The 19,397-nt window shown below is 39.6% G+C and overlaps 1 long non-coding RNA gene across 1 annotated transcript in view; it reads left to right on the top strand.

Annotated features, from left to right (window-relative positions):
- LOC125630956 (uncharacterized) overlaps positions 1–18,281 on the top strand; it is a 66,290-nt gene extending 48,009 nt beyond the window's left edge. Inside the window, exons 2-4 of the long non-coding RNA XR_007354833.2 lie at positions 12,057–12,099; positions 15,150–15,290; positions 18,077–18,281. This is a non-coding gene — a long non-coding RNA (uncharacterized LOC125630956). The remainder of the gene's footprint in view (positions 1–12,056; positions 12,100–15,149; positions 15,291–18,076) is intronic.
- Positions 18,282–19,397: the final 1,116 nt, after the last annotated feature.

Raw genomic sequence — 19,397 nt, 5'->3', positions numbered from 1 at the left:
AGTCTCTCTGTTACAGTTGCTATCATCAGCAGGATTCTTGGGAAGGGTGATGATAACTTTCCCATTTGTTGAATTCCTCTCCAAGTCCGTACAGGGACCCCCACAGATGCAGTCGTTGGAAATTGCTCCCAGTACTCATGGGAATGGCTGTGGCTCAGGTGCTTTAATGAAATTAACGAATGGCCAATTAGAAATACTCACAGCCATACTCACAATCAAATTGAAATGCAAAAGCTCAACTTTGCCTCTTACTTTATGTACAAAAACAGTGATGCATTATAGGTTCTGACTTTCTATATCTTAGTGTAATTGTGGCTGGAGGGAAAGTTTTTCATTAGACAAAAGCATTGTGGATGGTTCTATATTGGAACTGAAAAGGTGTTTGTTGAGGAGCTACAAGCTACAACTCAAAGGAGCTACAAAGCTACAAGCTCCTTTGAGTGTGCTTGTATATGATGATGTTTGGATGATAAAAAGAGATTCATTGAGATTGATGTAGATTTGATTGTAGGCTTAACTGGTGACCTTAATTTAATTGTGGTGATTGGAAATGCTCTTGAGCAATCTTAACTGAAAGGAAACATGTTTGTGTGACATATAAAGGGATTTTTAAACCCTTGTCACAAAGGAGGTGTTTTGTCTCTTGGCTTTTAAAATGAGCTAAATACAGTTTTTTAACTTCTTGTTCAGATTTATTCTAATCTTTTTAATATATACCTCTGATATTTGCAAAATGTACTTTGCAGAACTAACTGTGCTAAAAGAGGAAAAAGACAGCAGAATCTCCTCCCAAAATAGTCTTCTACTACCATCCACTGCCTTCCAATGCACACACCAAAGGATATCACTGACTGATTAAATACTCAGAGTCAAATCCTTAACTGGTGTAAATTGGCATAGCAGTTTTGAGTTCCCTTATAGTACCGGCTGGATGCATATTTTCAATAGGGTATGGAAGAACTTGGGCATGCCATCCTGTTAACCAATAAGTGTTATTACACACCAGACCTTTCTGCATAAAGTCAAGCAGAGGCTGAACAGTGAAGATAAAGGACCTGTTTAATCATTATTTATTTTATTTGTGTAAGCAGAGTCAGGATGAGCTCCATCCTGACATCTGGTGGTGAGATGTGGCAAGTTGTGGAAAAGAACTTCAGGGGCTGATCTCCTTTGCTTAGGCACACCCACCCCGCCTAGAATGAGGCCACAGCTGCCCAAATGGTCACTTTGGCTGCTGTGGGATCCCCAGTGTCTCTGTTATTGGGGTAGGAAGAATAAATTGTTATTACCCTGATTATGGGAATCAGGGACAGTGGAACTGTACTTGGCCTTTTGTTATGATGGGGGGACTCGCCATCAACTAAGTAGCACTCGCTAGGCAAGGGACATGGGTTCCAAAACTCTGTGAATTGAGAGAGGCTGGAGACAGGTATTAGTACTTGGTGGTGTGGGCCTGAAACACCAATTGCACCTCTGTCTCTCTCCACTGTGGAATGTCAGAGCTAATTTTGGGTCTATTAGGAGTCTAGCTACAGGTGCTGAGCTGAATTCACTTTGGCCTTATGGTCCACCAGTACTAAGGCTCCCACTACTACAAGCTGAAATCACTAAAGAGCTAAAATTATTAAGAGCTGAAATCACTGAGCACTGTGTTAAGTAGTGAGGAGCCTGAAGATCTAGAGCGCAGCGGAACCGTTCGTGGACGGGCTGGTGGAGCAGTTCACGGGACAGTCGGAGCTGCTTGTGGGATGCTGTGTGGAGCGGAGCAGTGAGCGGAGCAGAGCGGCTTGTGGAGCGGATCGGAGTGAAGCCCTGTGGAGCTGTGGGGCAGTCAGCTTCAGATCACGTAAGGTGCCCCCTTACCTCTTCCCCCCAGACACGCACATTTTTCACCCAGACTGGGGAGTTACACTCTGCAGATGAATTTTTGAACTCTGGGGCTGGACTTTTGGGTTGTTGGACTTTTTGGACTTTGGGTGATTTTTGGATTGCTGGACTCAAAAGACGTTTGGATTGTGGGACTCAAGAACCCAAGGGAAAGGACATGGCCCAATTTGCTGGGGTGGGTCTTTGCTCTTGGTTTGGTTGATGAACCCTAGTTGTGGTGTTTTCCCAATTTAATGCTGATGTCATTTACCTCATGTTGTTAAAGATTCTCTGCTACACCGAGACTCGTGCTTGCAAGAGTGGAAGTATTGCCTCTTTGAGGCGCCCAGGGGTGTGTGTAAGATTTTCCCAGGTCACTGGGTGGGGGCTCGAGTTTGCCTACAGAGGAATTTACACAAAATGGCTTGAGAGGTGGTGGGGAGGAGGACCTCTATCATAATTTTAAGCACAATGTTTAAGATTCTTACCTGGGATGATGATGAGGAAGAGGTGGAACGGGGGAAAGATAGGTGTTCCTCTGTGTATCTCACCTTCAGGGCCTGCATGGAAGCATGTTCATAAGTTTATAAAGTCAGAAGGGACCATTATGATAAACTAATCTGACCTTCTGTATAACACAGGCCAAAATAATTCCTAGAACGTATCTGTTAGAAGAACATCCAGTCTTGATTTAAAATGGTCAGTGATGGTGATCCACTACAACCCTTGTTAAATTGCTCCAATGGTAAATTACTCTCACTGTTAAAAATGTACACCTTATTTCCAGCCCAATTTGTCTAGCTTCAGTTTCCAGCCATTGATAGTGTTATGCCTTTCTCTGCTAGGCAGAAGAGCTCCTTACTAAATATTTGTTCCTCGTGTGGGTACTTATGGACTGTAATCAATTCACCCCTTAACCTTCTATTTTTTTTAAGTCAAATAGATTAAGCTTCTTGAGTACATCACTATAAGGAATATTTTCTAATCCTTTAGTCATTCTCATGACTCTTCTCTGAAGCTGCTTCAATTTATCCTTCTTGAACTGTGGATACTACAACTGGACACAGTATTCCAGCAGCAGTCACACCAGTGCAAAATATAGAAGTAAAATAACTTCAGCATTCCCTTGTTTATGCATCCAAGGACTGCATCCCAGGGTAGAGTTCCCCATCCAGTAAATATGGCCTGCATTCTTTGTTCCTAGATGTATACATGTACATTTAGCCATATTAAATTGCATATTGTTTGCTTGTACTCCGTTTACGAAGTGATCCACATCTCTCTGAATCGGTGATCTGTCCTTTTCATTATTTACCATTTCTCCAATTTTTGTGTTATCTGCAAATTTTATCCCTGATGATTTTATGTTTTCTTCCAGGTCATTGGAAAAATGTTAAATAGTGTAGGGCCAAGAACTGATCCCTGCAGGACACCACTGGAAATACACCCACTTGATGACGATTCCCCATCTACAATTACATTTTGAGACCTACCAGTTAACCAGTTTTTACTCCATTTAATGTGTGCCATGTTAATTTTATATTCTAGGGTTTTTTTTAATTAAAAAGTTGCCTGGTGCGAAGTCAAATGCCTTACAGAAGTCTAAGTATATTACATCAAGACTACTACCTTTATCAGCCAAATTTATAATCTCATAAAAAAGATATCAAGATAGTTTTAAGATCTATTGTCTATAAAGTCATGTTGATTGATATTAATTATATTACCCTCTGTGAGGTTTTAGTCTTTTCACCGCAGCAACTGGAAAACCCAGAGGTACAGCCTAGTATGTGGTAATTATTATGTAGCGTCACTTTGAGAACACAGCGAAGTGTCTAAATAACTTAGTAGCACATATCAGGCTCTACAAAAAAGTCTATTTTATTCATTACACTGAGAACAAAGATCATCTAAGATGGAACTGGAAGCATTAAAAATAGTTTTATACACAGAAAATGCTCATCTTACTCCACCTGTGTCAGTCAATCTTGAGCATCTTATTTATTTTAAAATAGGTCACAGCATGATATGTTTGTATATCTGTATCTTGTGTCACCTCCCAGCAACCTTTGCTGCTGGGTTACTGAGATGGCTCTGCAAGTCCTTCATTTTCTCTGGAGAATCTCTCCCCGCCAAAATCCAACATGATCTACCTTTGTGAGGAGCTTCTGGGGCTCAGGACCCCAAGCTGAGTGCTCTTCAATTTCCCTCCTCAGAGCTCTACTAATCTTCTTCAGTTAGCCCAGCTCCAACTCTAGCCAAACCTCAGACCACCGCCATCCCCCAACTCCCTGTTCCCAGTGGCTGTCCTGCCACCATTCCCAAATCTCCCTCTCTTGGGATCCACTCTCCAACTATCATCTTGAAAAACTCCCCCCAGAGGCTCCACCCCTTGGGATGTCTCTGTTCCTTCGTACCCTCCTTTAATTTTTGATTAATCAAGTCCCATATAACTGCTCCATTATCTTGCCTGGGATTGATCTCAAACTGAAAGGCCTATAATTACCCAATTCATCTTGTTTACACCTTTTAAAATATTGGCACAACACTAGCTTTCTTCCAGTCTCTGGAACTTCCCCAGTGTTTCAAAACTTATTGAAAATCAAGATTAACAGTCCAGTGAACTCCATAGCCAGTTCTTTAAAAAACTCTTGGGTACAAGTTATCTGGGCCTGCTGATTTTACAATGTCGAAGTTTAGCAGCTGTTGTTTAGTATCCTTCTGATATACTACTGGAGAGGAAAGAGTGTTATCATCAAATGATATGATTACATGCTTTGCCCCCCCCCCCAATACAGAATAGAAATATTGATTGAAAACTCTGCCTTTTCTGCATCATTATTGATTCTACCATTTCCATATAGTAATGGACCAATGCCACTGTTAGGATGCTTTTTGTTCCTAATACACTTTAAAATGTATTGTCCTTAACTCTGCTGGCCACAGAATTCTCCTTGTCTCACTTTGCTTCCTTGATCAATTTTCTACAATTCTTAGCTTCTGATTTATATTTATTACTATCAACTTCCCCTCTCTTCCATTATGTATATTATTACTATTATTTATTTATTATGTATAGCTGCCTTCACTTCCCCTCTACACAAATTTGCTTTTTTAACCACTACGTCCTTCTTCCTTGATTGTGGCACTCTGACGTTTTGGACATCTAATAAAGTGTTCTTAAACAATTCCAAATTATCATTCGAATTTTACTGTTACATTATTCCTCCCATTTTAAAGTTTGTGAAACTGGCCCTTTAAAGCACCAAGTGTATGTATTACTGGTCTAGACATCATTTTGTTTGCACATTAGATATATGATCAAGGCATAATCACATATCCTTAAGCGACCATTACTTTCTAGTTCTGTGATCAGTTCCTCTTAATGTGTCTATATCCAGGAGTGGGGAGGGCTTAACACACACCTCTTGATTTGGCATCTCCCATCATCTAACTTAGGCCAGGGGCTGCCTGGTGTGATGGTTTTTGTGAATCGCATTCTGAAGCATGTGTCTCTTCCCCATTCATTTTACAGGGATCGCAGGTGCCAAACTCAGGCTTTGTACACCTAAAAATTAGGCGTGATTAAGCTCAGCATCACCATACCTAAATTCCTTTGTGTAACTAGCCAACAGTGTCTGGTACACTTAATGATCTTTTCATGTGAAGGGATATTCTTTGCTATATTCTTCCGGCTACTGAATAGCACATTCTAGTCTGACAGCAGTGAACAAGCAAAAGAGATGGTTGGGCTTGCAATGGAAAACTCTATAAACCAAATTCTGAGAATGCATGTTTTTTCCCTTGCATACATGTACCACACCAGGCTACCATGCATTTCTTAAACAGGTATCTATGGAAACTAGACCCTGTGTTTCTGCAGATTATTGTTATCCTATTTGAACTAAAGGAGGAACTCTGTTTGCTTAAGCCAGGTAATACCTGGTTTACAATTACTTTCATACTGCCTTTTTCTGACAGACAGATTCTGTTATCCAACATATACTATTAAGCTGTGAGGAACTTAATGTGTAGGGGCTATGCACTCCATAGCATGCAGTAATAAACCATGCTGCTGGAATTAATTAAAAGGTGGGTATCTAGATATGCATGTGTATCTGCAGAGATTCTGATTTTATGAGTAGAGAATTACCCAGCTCATCTCAGAGCACAGTAACCATTTCCTCCTGAGTGGTGAATAAATATTCTATAAAATGACTAACGGTCTATTTAATTGTCCAATCTAAAAGAACATGGATGTAACTAATGTGCAAAATTAAACCAACTTTGGAAACTGCACATAGTACTTACTATTCTTAAGGTAATGAAGCATGATGATGAGTGCTGCGCTTGATCCTAACTAATCTGTCACTCATGCCAACTTTCCCTCTTCAAGAAAAGAAATGCTCTGTACAAATGTTCTGAACATGAATGAGCCTTGACTCTATCAAAGCAGATCACTGAACTCACCCTTAATCATTAAATTATTTATTCCACTCTTTACCATCACCACTTCCCTGTGTGTTAGCATTGAGGGAAATATAGTTGTGGATGACACATTTAATTCTAACAGTAGAAAGTGTGAGGTAAATAACAAGTCTTTGGTTTTTGCTGCAATGCTGCATAAAATTGCACAGCTGAAATTGCTTTATTTCCATGTCTTGTAGGTATTCATTTGTTAAAATTAGCTACTGCTGATGGGAACTGGGTGATTTAGTCTTGGGTTCAAATCAAACCCATGGATTTCAATAGAGATCATTTAATATACAATTGTAAGCACTATGCCAGTAGTAAATGGTTACAGAATCAACGAGAAGTCCGGTGGCACCTTAAAGACTAACAGATTTATTTGGGCATAAGCTTTTGTGGGTAAAAACCCCACTTCTTCAGATGCATGGAGTGAAAATTACAGATACAGATGTAAATATACTGGCATGTGAAGAAAAGGGAGTTACCTTACAAGTGGAGAACCAGTGATGACAAGACCAGTTCAGTCAGGGTGGACGTGGTCCGCTCCCAATAATTGATGAGGAGGTGTCAATACCAAGAGAGGGAAAATTGCTTTTGTAGTGAGCCAACCGCTCCTAGTCCCTATTCAAGCCCACATTAATGGTGTTAAGTTTGCAGATGAATTGTAGCTCTGCAGTTTCTCTTTGAAGTCTGTTTTTGAAGTTTTTTTTGTTGATGGATGGTTACTTTTAACTCTGTATTGAATGTCCAGGGAGATTGAAGGGTTCTCCTACTGGCTTTTGTATGTTATCGCTCCTGCTGTCTGATTTTTGTCCATTTATTTTTTTACACAGAGACTGTCTGGTTTGGCCAATGTACATGGCAGAGGGGCATTGCTGGCACATAATGGCATCTATCACATTAGTAGATGTGCAGGTGAATGAGCCCCTGATGGTGTGGCTGATGTGGTTGGGTCCTATGATGGTGTCGCTCGAGTAGATATGGGGACAGAGTAGGCAACAGGGTTTGTTATAGGGATTGGTTCCTGGGTTAGTGTTTCTGTGGTGTGGTGTGTAGTTGCTAGTGATTATTTGCGTCAGGTTGTGGGGCTGCCTGTAAGCGAGGACTGGCCTGCCTCCCAAGGTCTGTGAAAGTGAGGGATCATTTTCCAGGATAGGTTATAGATCGTTGATGATGTGCTGGAGAGGTTTTAGCTGGGGGCTGTATGTGATGGACAGTGGTGTTCTGTTATTTATTTGTTGGGCATGTCCTGTAGTAGGTGACTTCTGGGTACCCATCTTGCTCTGTCAATCTGTTTCCTCACTTCCCCAGGTGGGTATTGTAGTTTTAAGAATGCTTGATAAAGATCTTGTAGGTGTTTGTCTCTGTCTGAGGGATTGGAGCAAATGTGGTTGTTTCTTAGGGCTTGGCTGTAGACAATGGATTGTGTGATGTGTCTTGGATGGAAGCTGGAGGCATGTAGGTAAGTATAGCGGTCAGTAGGTTTCCAGTATAGGGTGGTGTTAATGTGACCATCACTTATTTGCATGATAATGTCCAGGAAGTGGATCTGTTGTGTGGACTGGTCCAGGCTGAGGTTGATGGTAGGATGGAAATTGTTGAAATCCAGGTGGAATTCTTCAAGGGCCTCCTTCCTATGGGTCCATATGTTGAAGATGTCATCAATGTAGTGCAAGTAGAGGAGAGGTGCTAGGGGATGAAAACTGAGGAAGCATTGTTCTACGTCATCCATAAAAATGTTGGCATACTGTGGGGCCATGTGGGTACCCATAGCAGTGCCGCTGACTTAAAGATATAAGTTGTCCCCAAATTTGAAATGGTTGTAGGTGAGAACAAAATCACAAAGCTCAGCCACCAGGTGTGCCGTGCCCTTATCAGGGATACTGTTTCTGACAGCTTGTAGTCCATCCTTGTGTGGAATATTGGTGTAAAGACCTTCTACATCCATGGTGTCCAGGACGGTGTTTTCAGGAAGATCATCAGTGCATTGTAGTTTCCTCAGGAAGTCGGTGGTGTCTTGAAGATAGCTAGGAGTGCTAGTAGCGTAGGGTCTGAGGAGAGAGTCCAAATAGCCAGATGATCCTGCTATAAGAATTCCAATGCCTGAGATGATAGGGCATCCAGGATTTCGATGTTTATGGATCTTGGGTAGCAGATAGAATACCCCTGGTCGGGGCTCTACGGGTGTGTCTGTGTAGATTTGTTCCTGTGCTATAGTAAGGAGTTTCTTGAGCAGATGGTGTAGTTTCTTTTGGTACTCCTCAGTGGGATCGGAGGATAGTGGCCTGTAGAATGTGGTGTTGGAGAGTTGCCTGGCAGCCTCCTGTTCGTAATCTCACCTGTTCATGATGATTACAGCACCTCCTTTGTCAGCCCCTTTGATTATAATGTCTGAGTCGTTTCTGAGGCTGTGGATGGCATTGTGTTCTGTACAATTGAGGTCATGGGGCAAGTGATGCTGTTTGTTCACAATTTCAGCCTGTGCACATCTGCGGCAGCAATCCTAGTTTTTGTGGATACAAACTAACATGGCTACCCCTCTGATACTTATTTATAGAATCAGGCTACAAGTCAAGAGTGACTGAAAGTTATTGTAGCATGATGGCTATTGGGTGGCTTGTTAGTATGTGATTTGAAATTGGTAGTCTTAGAGTAGTGTTCAGTGACCACATTAACATCATTAGTAGAGCAGCACTAACTGGCACCTTTGTTAGCAATCTTACGAAAGACCCCACGTACTGAGTAGACTGAGGCCCCAGTTCAGAAAAACATGTAAGAACATACTTAAGATCCATTAAAACCAATTTATAAGTCAGTAGGCCTAAAGTGTCTATTTAAGTACTTTGTTGAATTGAGATGTAATCCTCACACACCCTTCAAGTCAGACTTGAGGCACATTGTCAGGGTACCATGGGAATTCATGCAATGTTGTTGTCCATGTTGTGTCAGTTCTGTGGCCAACCTTTGGTTTCCAGAGCTTTACAGTTTCTATGAGGGCTAGATTAACCTGAAAAACTAAGAAATGATGAGTGTCCACTAATAATACTGGAACTGGTCAGAAAACAGTAATTATTGTCCACAAAAAATGTTTGAAAGAAAAAAAAATCTTAATTTTACATGGATTTCCCCACCCCCCACAGATTTGCCAAAAACCCCTTGAAAACCATAAAAAGTTGGGTTTCCAGTAAAACTTTGTTTTTCAGAAATGTTGAAAGCCCAGAAAACCTCAAATGAAATTATTTTTTTCTATGAAAATTTGTTTTGAAAAAAGCATTTTTGTCCCTCTTCCATTTCCTTAATTAAAAGTTCATCAAAAATAAATGGACAGTGTCTATCGCACAAAAAATACCTAAATTAGTGCAGTTCTCTGTCTCCCTCATCAGTCAGTGGTATTTCTAATGCACCTCCCAGAGCGCTAGTTAAGCAGTAAAGAAAGATCTGACTGGGTTTGGAGACTACACTGCCTTTTCACCTCTCTAGTAATTAGTAGAAGTACATCACTAGGGCAGCTTACATTGTTACAGCCCATGTTGTACCTGCTGCAGGGAATAATAGGTTTAAATTGCCAGGGTTGTCAATCTGTCAGTTTTCACAGGTACTAAGTTTACGAAAAATCATTTTTAAAAAGTTGCAAATAAAAATAAGGTTTATTTTAAACAAAATTATAACATTTGCTGAATCTGCTATGTACAGAGCCCCATGAATGTCAAACTGAATACTGAGCATCAATCATCCTTCACACCAAGTACCATATGCAATAGTAGTTTTGGAACGTTTTGCTCAGGTTTTGTCATGTCTGTCTGTAGGAAAATTTGACTTACAGAGAAGAATGAACCATGGGCCTTTCATGGAAGGGCTTCAGTAATCAAATTCAATGTAGATGATATTATATCATTTCTTGCTTTCTATTTTGGATCTTTTTTGCTTACAACTTTTGCTGCTGCTAGAGTAATTTGATTTCTTTTCCATTTCACTTTGCCTCTTCCTTGATATATGAAAAGCCCTCTTTTGAAGAAATAGTATATGTTCTTTGCTCTCTCTCCCTCCTTCCCCCTTTGATTTACAGTTTAACTTTTATGTCACATTTTTCCAGTTCTGACAGCTCTGTGGAAATGCTTACAGAATATTAGTAGCCAGCCATTGCAGTCAGAGATGTAGTGCAATCACCACACTACAATTTTGTTTTTTGACACCACTAGCAACATACATGGTTGAGCATCGGCGATTCTAACTCTGATGTTACCAACAACATGACTGTGGATCTCTTCTCATCAAGCCAGGCAAGGTGGTCACTCCTCAAAGATCTTATCCCCTGAGGAGGGGGAAAAAAACAAACATACCCAACAACAAAGTGGGAGATAGGGAGAGTTTAAAATCACTTTATTCCATCAAAATGAATTAATGTTGACAGGAACGGCTTTGCTGTGGGGGTAGCTAATATCTATCCTATTTCCTTTTGCCAGGCATATTTTTTCCAGGCTTCCAAATGCATTACTGTTACTCAGAAAACTGGACAAACATATTCATCACCATTGAGCAAAGCTGACTTTGAGGGTGTCCTTCAAGTGCTTCAGACAGTGATTTGAAACAAGTGCCACTTCCTGGCTGTCTGATGTTTTTTATGGCTGCTAGTGAACATCAATAATATGAATTCCATTTTAATTCTTCTGTAAGGGATCTTATTTATAGACCAATTTCCAGTGCAGTGTCTTGTCTCTATGAAATGATTGCCAACTCAGGCAGCCATTAAAGTTTACTGCTTAGGCCTTCCTTCAAGGTACAATATGGATATTACTTTCCAAAAGTAATTTAGAATACAGACTGTGAGGAATGTGTTAACTCCTTGCCAGCTACCTGTCCAAGACAAGAATGTAGCTTGGCTTTATGAACTGACCCAGCTTTATTCAACAAACAGAAAGAGAAAGATGCTATTTTTTCTGAAAATCACTTCCATTATCTTCTTTAAAAATAAACAAATAAATAAATAAATCATCAGCTGAGAGTTAACACTATGATGACTAGGACTGATAAAAATAATATTTTTGGGGATAAACACAAGCTTGGTGTACTGTAATTCATAGGTACATAGGTTGCTTGTTCTTCACAAGTATTTGGATAATGGCAAAGTTTGACAAAGTTCCTCCTCTACCTTGGTGGGTCTTATTGGCGGATTTTCTCACCTCGGAGATTCACGGCAACGCTCAGTTTGGCCATTTTCGTGAACCCACAGTCCAGGTCAACTCCTCCTGTGTCTGATCAGGAGTTCGGAGGTTTGGAGGAACGAGGGTCCACCCTCTAGTCCAGGGTTCCAGCCCACGGCCCTGTGGAATGCAGCTGTCTAGAGTGCCTCCTAGAACAGCTGTGCGACAACTACAATTCCCTGGGCTACTTCCCCATGGCCTCCTCCGAACACCTTCTTTATCCTCACCATAGGACCTTCCTCCTGGTGTCTGATAATACTTGTACTCCTCAGTTCTTCAGCAGTACACCTTCTCACTCTCAGCTTGGGGTTAAGTTTCTATTTTATTCATTTAGGTTTAATATACAGACTAAAGGTGTTAATATAATGCAGTAACTGTTCAACAGAAAAATGATAAACAAGGTTCGGGGTCAACAGGAGAGACTGAGGGACCCCTGCACCAGAATATTGTCTAGCTTAGGAGTTAGTGCACTCACTTGAGAGATGGAAGATCCCTATTCAAATCTCTTTTTCTCTTCAGGTGAAGGAAGGAGGAACTTGAACTGGGGGTCTCCAACATCTAGGTGAGTTCCCTAACCACTGGGCTTAAAGTTATGAGGGAACTCTTCCCCCTCCTCACTGTTTTGCGTGTTTGCCTGTGGAAGCCTGATCCGGTAGGTGAGCTCTGACTACACTTACAGGATTGGGACCTGCAGGTAAGTTAGGCGGAGCAACACCTATTTCCCCCGATTTGTGCATTACACTAGCCTAGAGTGGAGTGGCATTATACACCTAGGGAGAAACCTAGTCACCTGGGGTACTTTTTTCTGCAAAAATGTACGTGTCTACAGGGGTCGGAGGCAGCAGAGGGGGGCTTGTGAACCCCATGGGGCGTGATTCTAAAATTTGATGGCTAAAGTGGCAGTTAAGCACCTACGTTCTTTTATGAAACTTGCCTCTAATGTCCAATTTTTGTTCACCCACCTCAGGATATACTCTATTACAAGTGAAATGGTACTATTGACTGTCATTATTATAATTTTGGTATTATTTCCCATCTCATTCTTTATACATATTAATATTTTGTTTGATTTTTTGACCCCCACTGTGTTTTGTGCACAGGTTTTTTGAATTGTCCAGAAGGCTCACCAGGGCAATTTTTCTGGAGTGGTTATAGTTAATGTAGAACCCAACAATGTATATGAGTTCAAATGATTCTTTCCATTGTACATTACTTGTCCATTTTTTAACTTCATGTTTCACAGCCTTTTCCCCCAGCATCCTCTGTGGTGAAGACTGATATTGTGAAGAAATAATTTAACTTCTTTGCAATATTTTTTATCCTCCCTAGTTACTCCATTTACCCCCTGCCCATCCATCATACTCATCAAATTTCTCTCAGGCTTCCTGCTTCTCAGATACTTAAATCAAGGTTGGGTGTCTTTCTAAAATAGTTGCTACAGCTCAAACTGAAGTTATGGTCTCGATGCAGAAATTATTAAGTGACGTTCCATAGTCTGCTTTATGCAGGAGGGCAGACTAGATGGTCATAATGATAGCTTCCAGTCTTCAAACCAATGAATCTATGTTTCATTATTCATTTTTATGTCTTTGATTATTTGTCCTTCAAATCCCCACATAACTTGATATCTATGTTACCTGCAGGTAACATAATGTTCTTTTGTATTCAGATGAGTTCGATTCATTTGGCTTCAATTGGGCTGAATCCATTTTTGAAAGATAATGGTTTGAGTTGACTAACTTCTTGTACCTTCTCATTGATCAGTTTTTGGTTTGACTATTTGTTGCCTTTCCAATTCTTGTGTTTTTGATTTTTGTTCAGGAGCTTGCATTACTTTCTGTGACTCTGTTATGAAGCATCCATATGATGTGCAAGGATTTTAATTTTCTCTCATCTGTTCTTTTAAATTTCAGAAATATTTTTACTAACTTCCTCCTGAAAAAAACAAAACAAACAAACAAAAAAACCCCACTTCTTCCTGAAGTTTAGGAAGGTGTTGAACTTAATTATAGTTTATATGTGGTTAGCTGAAGTCACCTATTCTTATTTTCACTTTTGATCTTCGTCAATATAGTGGACTTGCTATAATATTCCTTGAAAATGTGGAGGGAGGATGCTAATTTGGAATAAGACACAAAACCTATTTGTGTGAGACGATAAATCGTATGGTGGGTGTTCACAAATTATTGCCACTTAAGTTTGTGATTATACATGCATCTTGGCTTACAGAAAATAAAAACAGCTGTTACCCAGGAGTTTCAGAACCCAAAGCAGTGGTAACTTAACTGTTTTCCTCCAGGCAGTGTCAGGAATAAATCAATGGGACATGGCTCCTCTATCTGATAAATGATTGATACAAACCAGAGTGCTTTTACTTAAAACTTCCTTTTTTTATCAAGCACACAAACATATATGCTATAGCAATGGGTTTGGAGCACTCCAAATATAGAAACCCAAAGTCTGAGATGGTTTTGAGTGATCACCAGCTGGGCTTCCAGAGACCCTCCTTCATCCAGTTGATAGGGAGTTTAGGTGTCAGCCCCTTGCTTGAACAAAAGCTCCATCAGACTGCTCCAAGGTGTTTACTTTTACTTAATCTTTTTATAACTAACTCTCACAAAACACATAACTCATAGTAACCCCAATGGGTCACCAATTCTCCTAGCTTTAACAAATTACTCATTATCTCTTATCAACAAAACATTCCTAGTATTTCTAGACATAATAAACGTATATGTCAGGGACACCCAAATCCAAGGTTGCTATTGACTTACTCTCTTCCATTCTCATGGTCTGTTAACTCTTTTCTCCTCTTCCCATTCTGATTAGCAAAGCTGCAACTGCAGCAATTTGGCCTTGCCTATGAGAGCCCTGACAATTATTCCTATCTATATGGTGTTCTGCTTTTAATCAAAAGTGGCTAAATGCACCCCAAATGGCTGCAGTTTAGTTTGGTCAAATTCTGGGGTTACACAGCCACCCAACACTTTTTGTCCAAGGCAGTAAATATAATATTGGAGGATAGGAACACACTCAAAGGACATCATATCAGGGACAGTCAGACTCCTGATCTCTCAGAGAGGGGCAACTGTATAAAACAATGTTGGATGCTAATGAACAAAGACCAAGCTTAACTTACAAGGGATCAAAGACTATAAGCATACAGACTTGAAGAAAGAGATGGGTGGATCCCAGTAGGATGGAATGATGGTTGACACACTATGCGGCAACTCTGACATGCTATCCTTCTATGGGGGTAACTTCAGTGGTTTGTTTGTTTGTTTGTTTGTTTTGGGGGGAGGGGGGGCGCTGCCTAGACCAGTCTAGGGAGATTTAGACTTGGGTATGTTTTTGTATACTTTTGTTTGCTTATAGATTCATAGATTCATAGATACTAAGGTCAGAAGGGACCATTATGATCATCTAGTCCGACCTCCTGCACAACGCAGACCACAGAATCTCACCCACCCACTCTTGCGAAAAACCTCACCCCTATGTCTGTGCTACTGAAGTCCTCAAATCATGGTTTAAAGACTTGAAGGAGCAGAGAATCCTCCAGCAAGTGCGTGCTTGTTTGTTTGTTTAATATTAGTTTTCCTTCTTTTCCTAAAGTTGTTTGAATATGATTATTGGACTACGATTGGACATTTTAAGCAGTCCATCATGGCACAAAAAGAAAATGAACCTTTGCCCTACAAGAGGTAATGAAGGAGGCAATCTGGAGCCAGCCCCATTGTGAATCTCTGTCAGAAGGTAACGGCATAAAAGATCCATCTCATTGGTGCACTCAGTCAGACTGCAGTCTGAGCTAAGGATGTGAAACCCAAAATGACCACAGGAGAGAACTGAGTTTAAGAGATTGACAGCAAGGCATTATCTACTAATGATTGTTTGTCACACAGTAAGGGAGCAAGAAACAATGTAGATATTTGTGATAGCATTGGGTAAGTATCTAAAGTTTTGCATGTTAATAAATTATCACAACAGATGTCCATTGCAAATTTTATAAAATGTAAGAACATTCAGGTTTTTATAGTAAGGGACAATATTTTCTTAATTGATGCCAAAGGTTGCAGTGAAAATATTTATTTTCCTGTTTCAGTCATAGCTCAAGATGGGATTTGTAAACTGTCCAAATTTCTAGGGCATTTCAATCTGTTGATTTTTAGTTCAGTCTCATCTCTAGTCATAATATAATATTTAAATAAAGTAGAACAGTCATATTTTGTTCAGTCATTATCACTGAGAAAAAACTGTTCACTCCCAGAAATTTGCATTTCCCATTATTTTAGATTCAGACTGTCACGTTCCAGTCGATTCAGGGCGCAAATCCAGACCAGTGAGAGGTTATTTCTCTGCCTGCCAGGTAACCCTGGGTGCCTCACAATGCTTTGCTGCAGTAGCTCCCAACCAGTGTACCAGCATGCAGGTCACACCCTGAGTTCTGTGTTCTAGACAGCCCTGGTTCAGCAGCTCTGATTCCAGAAACCTGGATTCCAACAGCTCTGATTCCAGAACCCCACTCTGGCATCCACCAGCCTTGGTTACAACCAGCAGAGTAACCCTGACACGCTCCCCAGTTCCACTTTTCCCCAAAACTATGTATTCTGCAACATCCAGCCCCCTCTTGGACAGTTCAGAGAAATAATATGGTTTGTTTGTTCCTGTAAAGATACACAACTACATTACAACTTATTAACTTAATAAGGGTAAATACACTTGTCAGGCTGTCTGGAGTGGCTCATGAGTGACAATACCAACTTTATAGCAGACTGTTAAGAAGCAGGGCACAAATTCCAGACCAGCTGTGAGTTCTATACTTAAATTTCATTATCTAACTAACAAGTTAAACTCCTCGGACGCTACACAGTTTTAACATGGTAACACAGACATCTCCTTGGGCATTCTGATCTATCTTGCCCCCCAGGCAAGCTTGACTCTATGATTGATGGTCACTTTACACAAAAGAGCACAAAATATTCAGGTCACTGCCATCCCAAAGGACCGGTTACTAACCCCATGTCTATTTGAACCTTCGATCTCACGCTGAAGACAATGCTTGTAGTCAATCCTATAGTAAATTAACTAAAGATTTATTAACTAGGAAAAAGAAATAAGAGAGTTAACAAGGTTAAAGTAGGTAAGCATACACACACAAATGAGTTACAGTCAGGTTTCAAAAGGTAACAGCAACTTCTATAGTAAGCAGACTCTATATCCTTTAGGCCTAACCCAAGCTAAACAGCTGGAAACTCCTTGCTTATGTTTACAAATCCTTGTCTCTCAGAGTTCAAGCAACAAAGGAATAATACGTTCTCCTTAACAGGCATTTTTATTGTCTTCCCCCAGCATTCAGGGTATGATGGGATGAGGGTTTGGGACGTGCCCTCTTCGGGGCTGTGGTGGAAGCAGTCAACAAAGTCTTTGTTCCACAATGGCCTGTTTGAATTCAGTAGTCCTTGCCTCTGCCCTTTGGTAGCGTGATGGGTCTGTTTATTGCTTATATGTAAACTGAGGTAAACATACATTCCTTTGTTTAGGATAGTCCTGTTTAACAACTCCCCCTGACATACCAAGTTTGAACACATTTTAGTTATCATTCCAACATTTGTCCTGTGACAGGGTCAGGCCAGATGGCTACAGGAGAGTGATCCTACTGGGATCCGGGAAGTGGGTGGACTAAGCCTGACCACTGCTAAAGGTCCTGTGGATTCCCCCCCCCCCCCAGCTTAAGAGGGGGAGCCATATATACTTCTCCAATATATCATTGTTCTGGGTTCTGAGGTCACTTTAAGATATGTGTTTGCCTCAGAATTTCCTCGGATTCCTTTTCTTGAAAGGAAATTTGTAGAACAATTAAATAGAATGATAACATTTATATGAAAGACCTCTACAATAGATCTGGGAAAACTGTTGATCAGGAATAAATAAATAACCTGATTAAATAAATAACTGCTTAAGCATAGCAAAATAGACACTGCTGAACATGGAGGAAAGCCTGGAAAAATGGAAGAAAAAGAAGAAATTGGAAAATGAATCCAGAATGTCTTAGACGCTCTAGACTGGTTATGAGTTTCTCATATCTTTTTAGGCTACTGTCGCAGATTGATAAGCATAGAAAGCATATCTCTATAAAACATCTTGTTTTCTTATTATTTAGGTTTCAAGAGTTAATAATACATTGCTGGGCTAAAGCTAGAAAGCAAGGAGAAACTATAAGCTAATAAACCATAGTATCTGTGGGCATTATAATATCCCTGGATACAATTTTGGGGACACTACTGCCAAATTTATAGGAAATACTATCTTTCTTTCTAAAGAAGATGAGCTATCTCAGGTCTACCATCTTGTGTCCATGTTTGAACTTTGTGGACTGTTTGAAATATTTTTGGTGAAAAGTGACATAGAAGGAAAGAAAATTGTAAGAAAACTTGAACTTCTGTCTGATAGAAAGCACTGTTGATCCCAGGAAATAGACATGTGATTCATTATTAATGTGTTACAGTTAAACATCATATTTTGATCTATATTTAATTTAGAGTGAAGTGGCTCATGAACAAAGACAATGGGGCAGAGGAAGGCGGCTTTGAGTATACCACAGCATCAGCAACTGAGAATGATTCATAGTAGAGGCACCGAAAATTATTGCATTTGGGTGTTTGGTTTATACATTCTTTTCTGACAACTGAAAATAAAAGTAAAAAACTGATTAAATGCTAAACATTGTTCCTCAAATAATGTATTTTTTTTTCAAATTGAATATGTATTCAGGTTTTTGTAAAAACAATGAGCAAACATTGTTCTGTGTCTGACAGAGAATGCAGTTCTATTTCATGGACAGAGATAATACTGTAATATGCATGTGTTACAGGACATCACCTATCCTTTTTTTTTAAAAGAAATCATGCATATGGTGTTGCCTATCTATATTTTAACTGATTGGAGCAAAAGTAACTGTGCATTATTTTAACAAGTTTATCTTGTATCATGTATTTGTTTCAAAGGGCTCAATTTATCAATGAAACATGTTTTGGTTTAGTGAACAATTTAAGTAGATAAACTCCATTTTTTTACCAGGTAAGTTTATTTTATTTTATCTTGCACGACTTTTATTCTTTAATAGTCAGTGTAGGTATTGTGGACCTCATTTGAGTTAGGTAAATAGAGGCCACGATGCTGAGTGGTTTTAACATATGGCAACAGTCACAGAGAACAGGTGAATATAAGATTATATCAGATCTGTAGCTGGTCCATCTTGATCCAACTTAGCAAACTAATGTAACAGGAATGGTTGACTGTATTTCTGTTTAGCACATGCTTAGTTTTGAGACTGAAAATAATATTTTAAATACTTACATATATATATATATATATATATACCAATATACATAGTGCAACAATTAGCAGTCCAGCACCAAGTACCACATTTAAATGTATTAAGTTACAATAACTCAGTATTCAGCTATATATTTGACATCTGATGTTAACAATTTGTGTTTTAATAATTCTAAAGCTTTAACTTTTTGAATCTGACCATCCACTTTCACTAAATAATTATTGTTTGACCGTCCCATAATTTCCCACAACTGTAAAAGTTTAAACATTGAAAAATCTTTAAAAATGAACATTGCTATTATCTGTCAAAATCATGTTTTAAAAATCAAATTCTGCCAGCTTAGATAAATAGACAGATATTCTTTTGTTAAGATAAAAATAATGGCCAGAACACTTTGTTCTTTAAATATAATTGGGTAATGGCTACTGGAGAGTTTTCATTAATTGGCATTTTCCAACAACAAATATCATTGAAAAATTCCCAACCAGGTGTATGGGTGACCTTATAAAAACCTTGAGAGAGAA

Source organism: Caretta caretta, chromosome 2, assembly GCF_965140235.1.
Source record: "Caretta caretta isolate rCarCar2 chromosome 2, rCarCar1.hap1, whole genome shotgun sequence".
NCBI lineage: Eukaryota > Metazoa > Chordata > Testudines > Cheloniidae > Caretta > Caretta caretta.
This window is presented reverse-complemented; position numbering and strand designations above follow the sequence as displayed.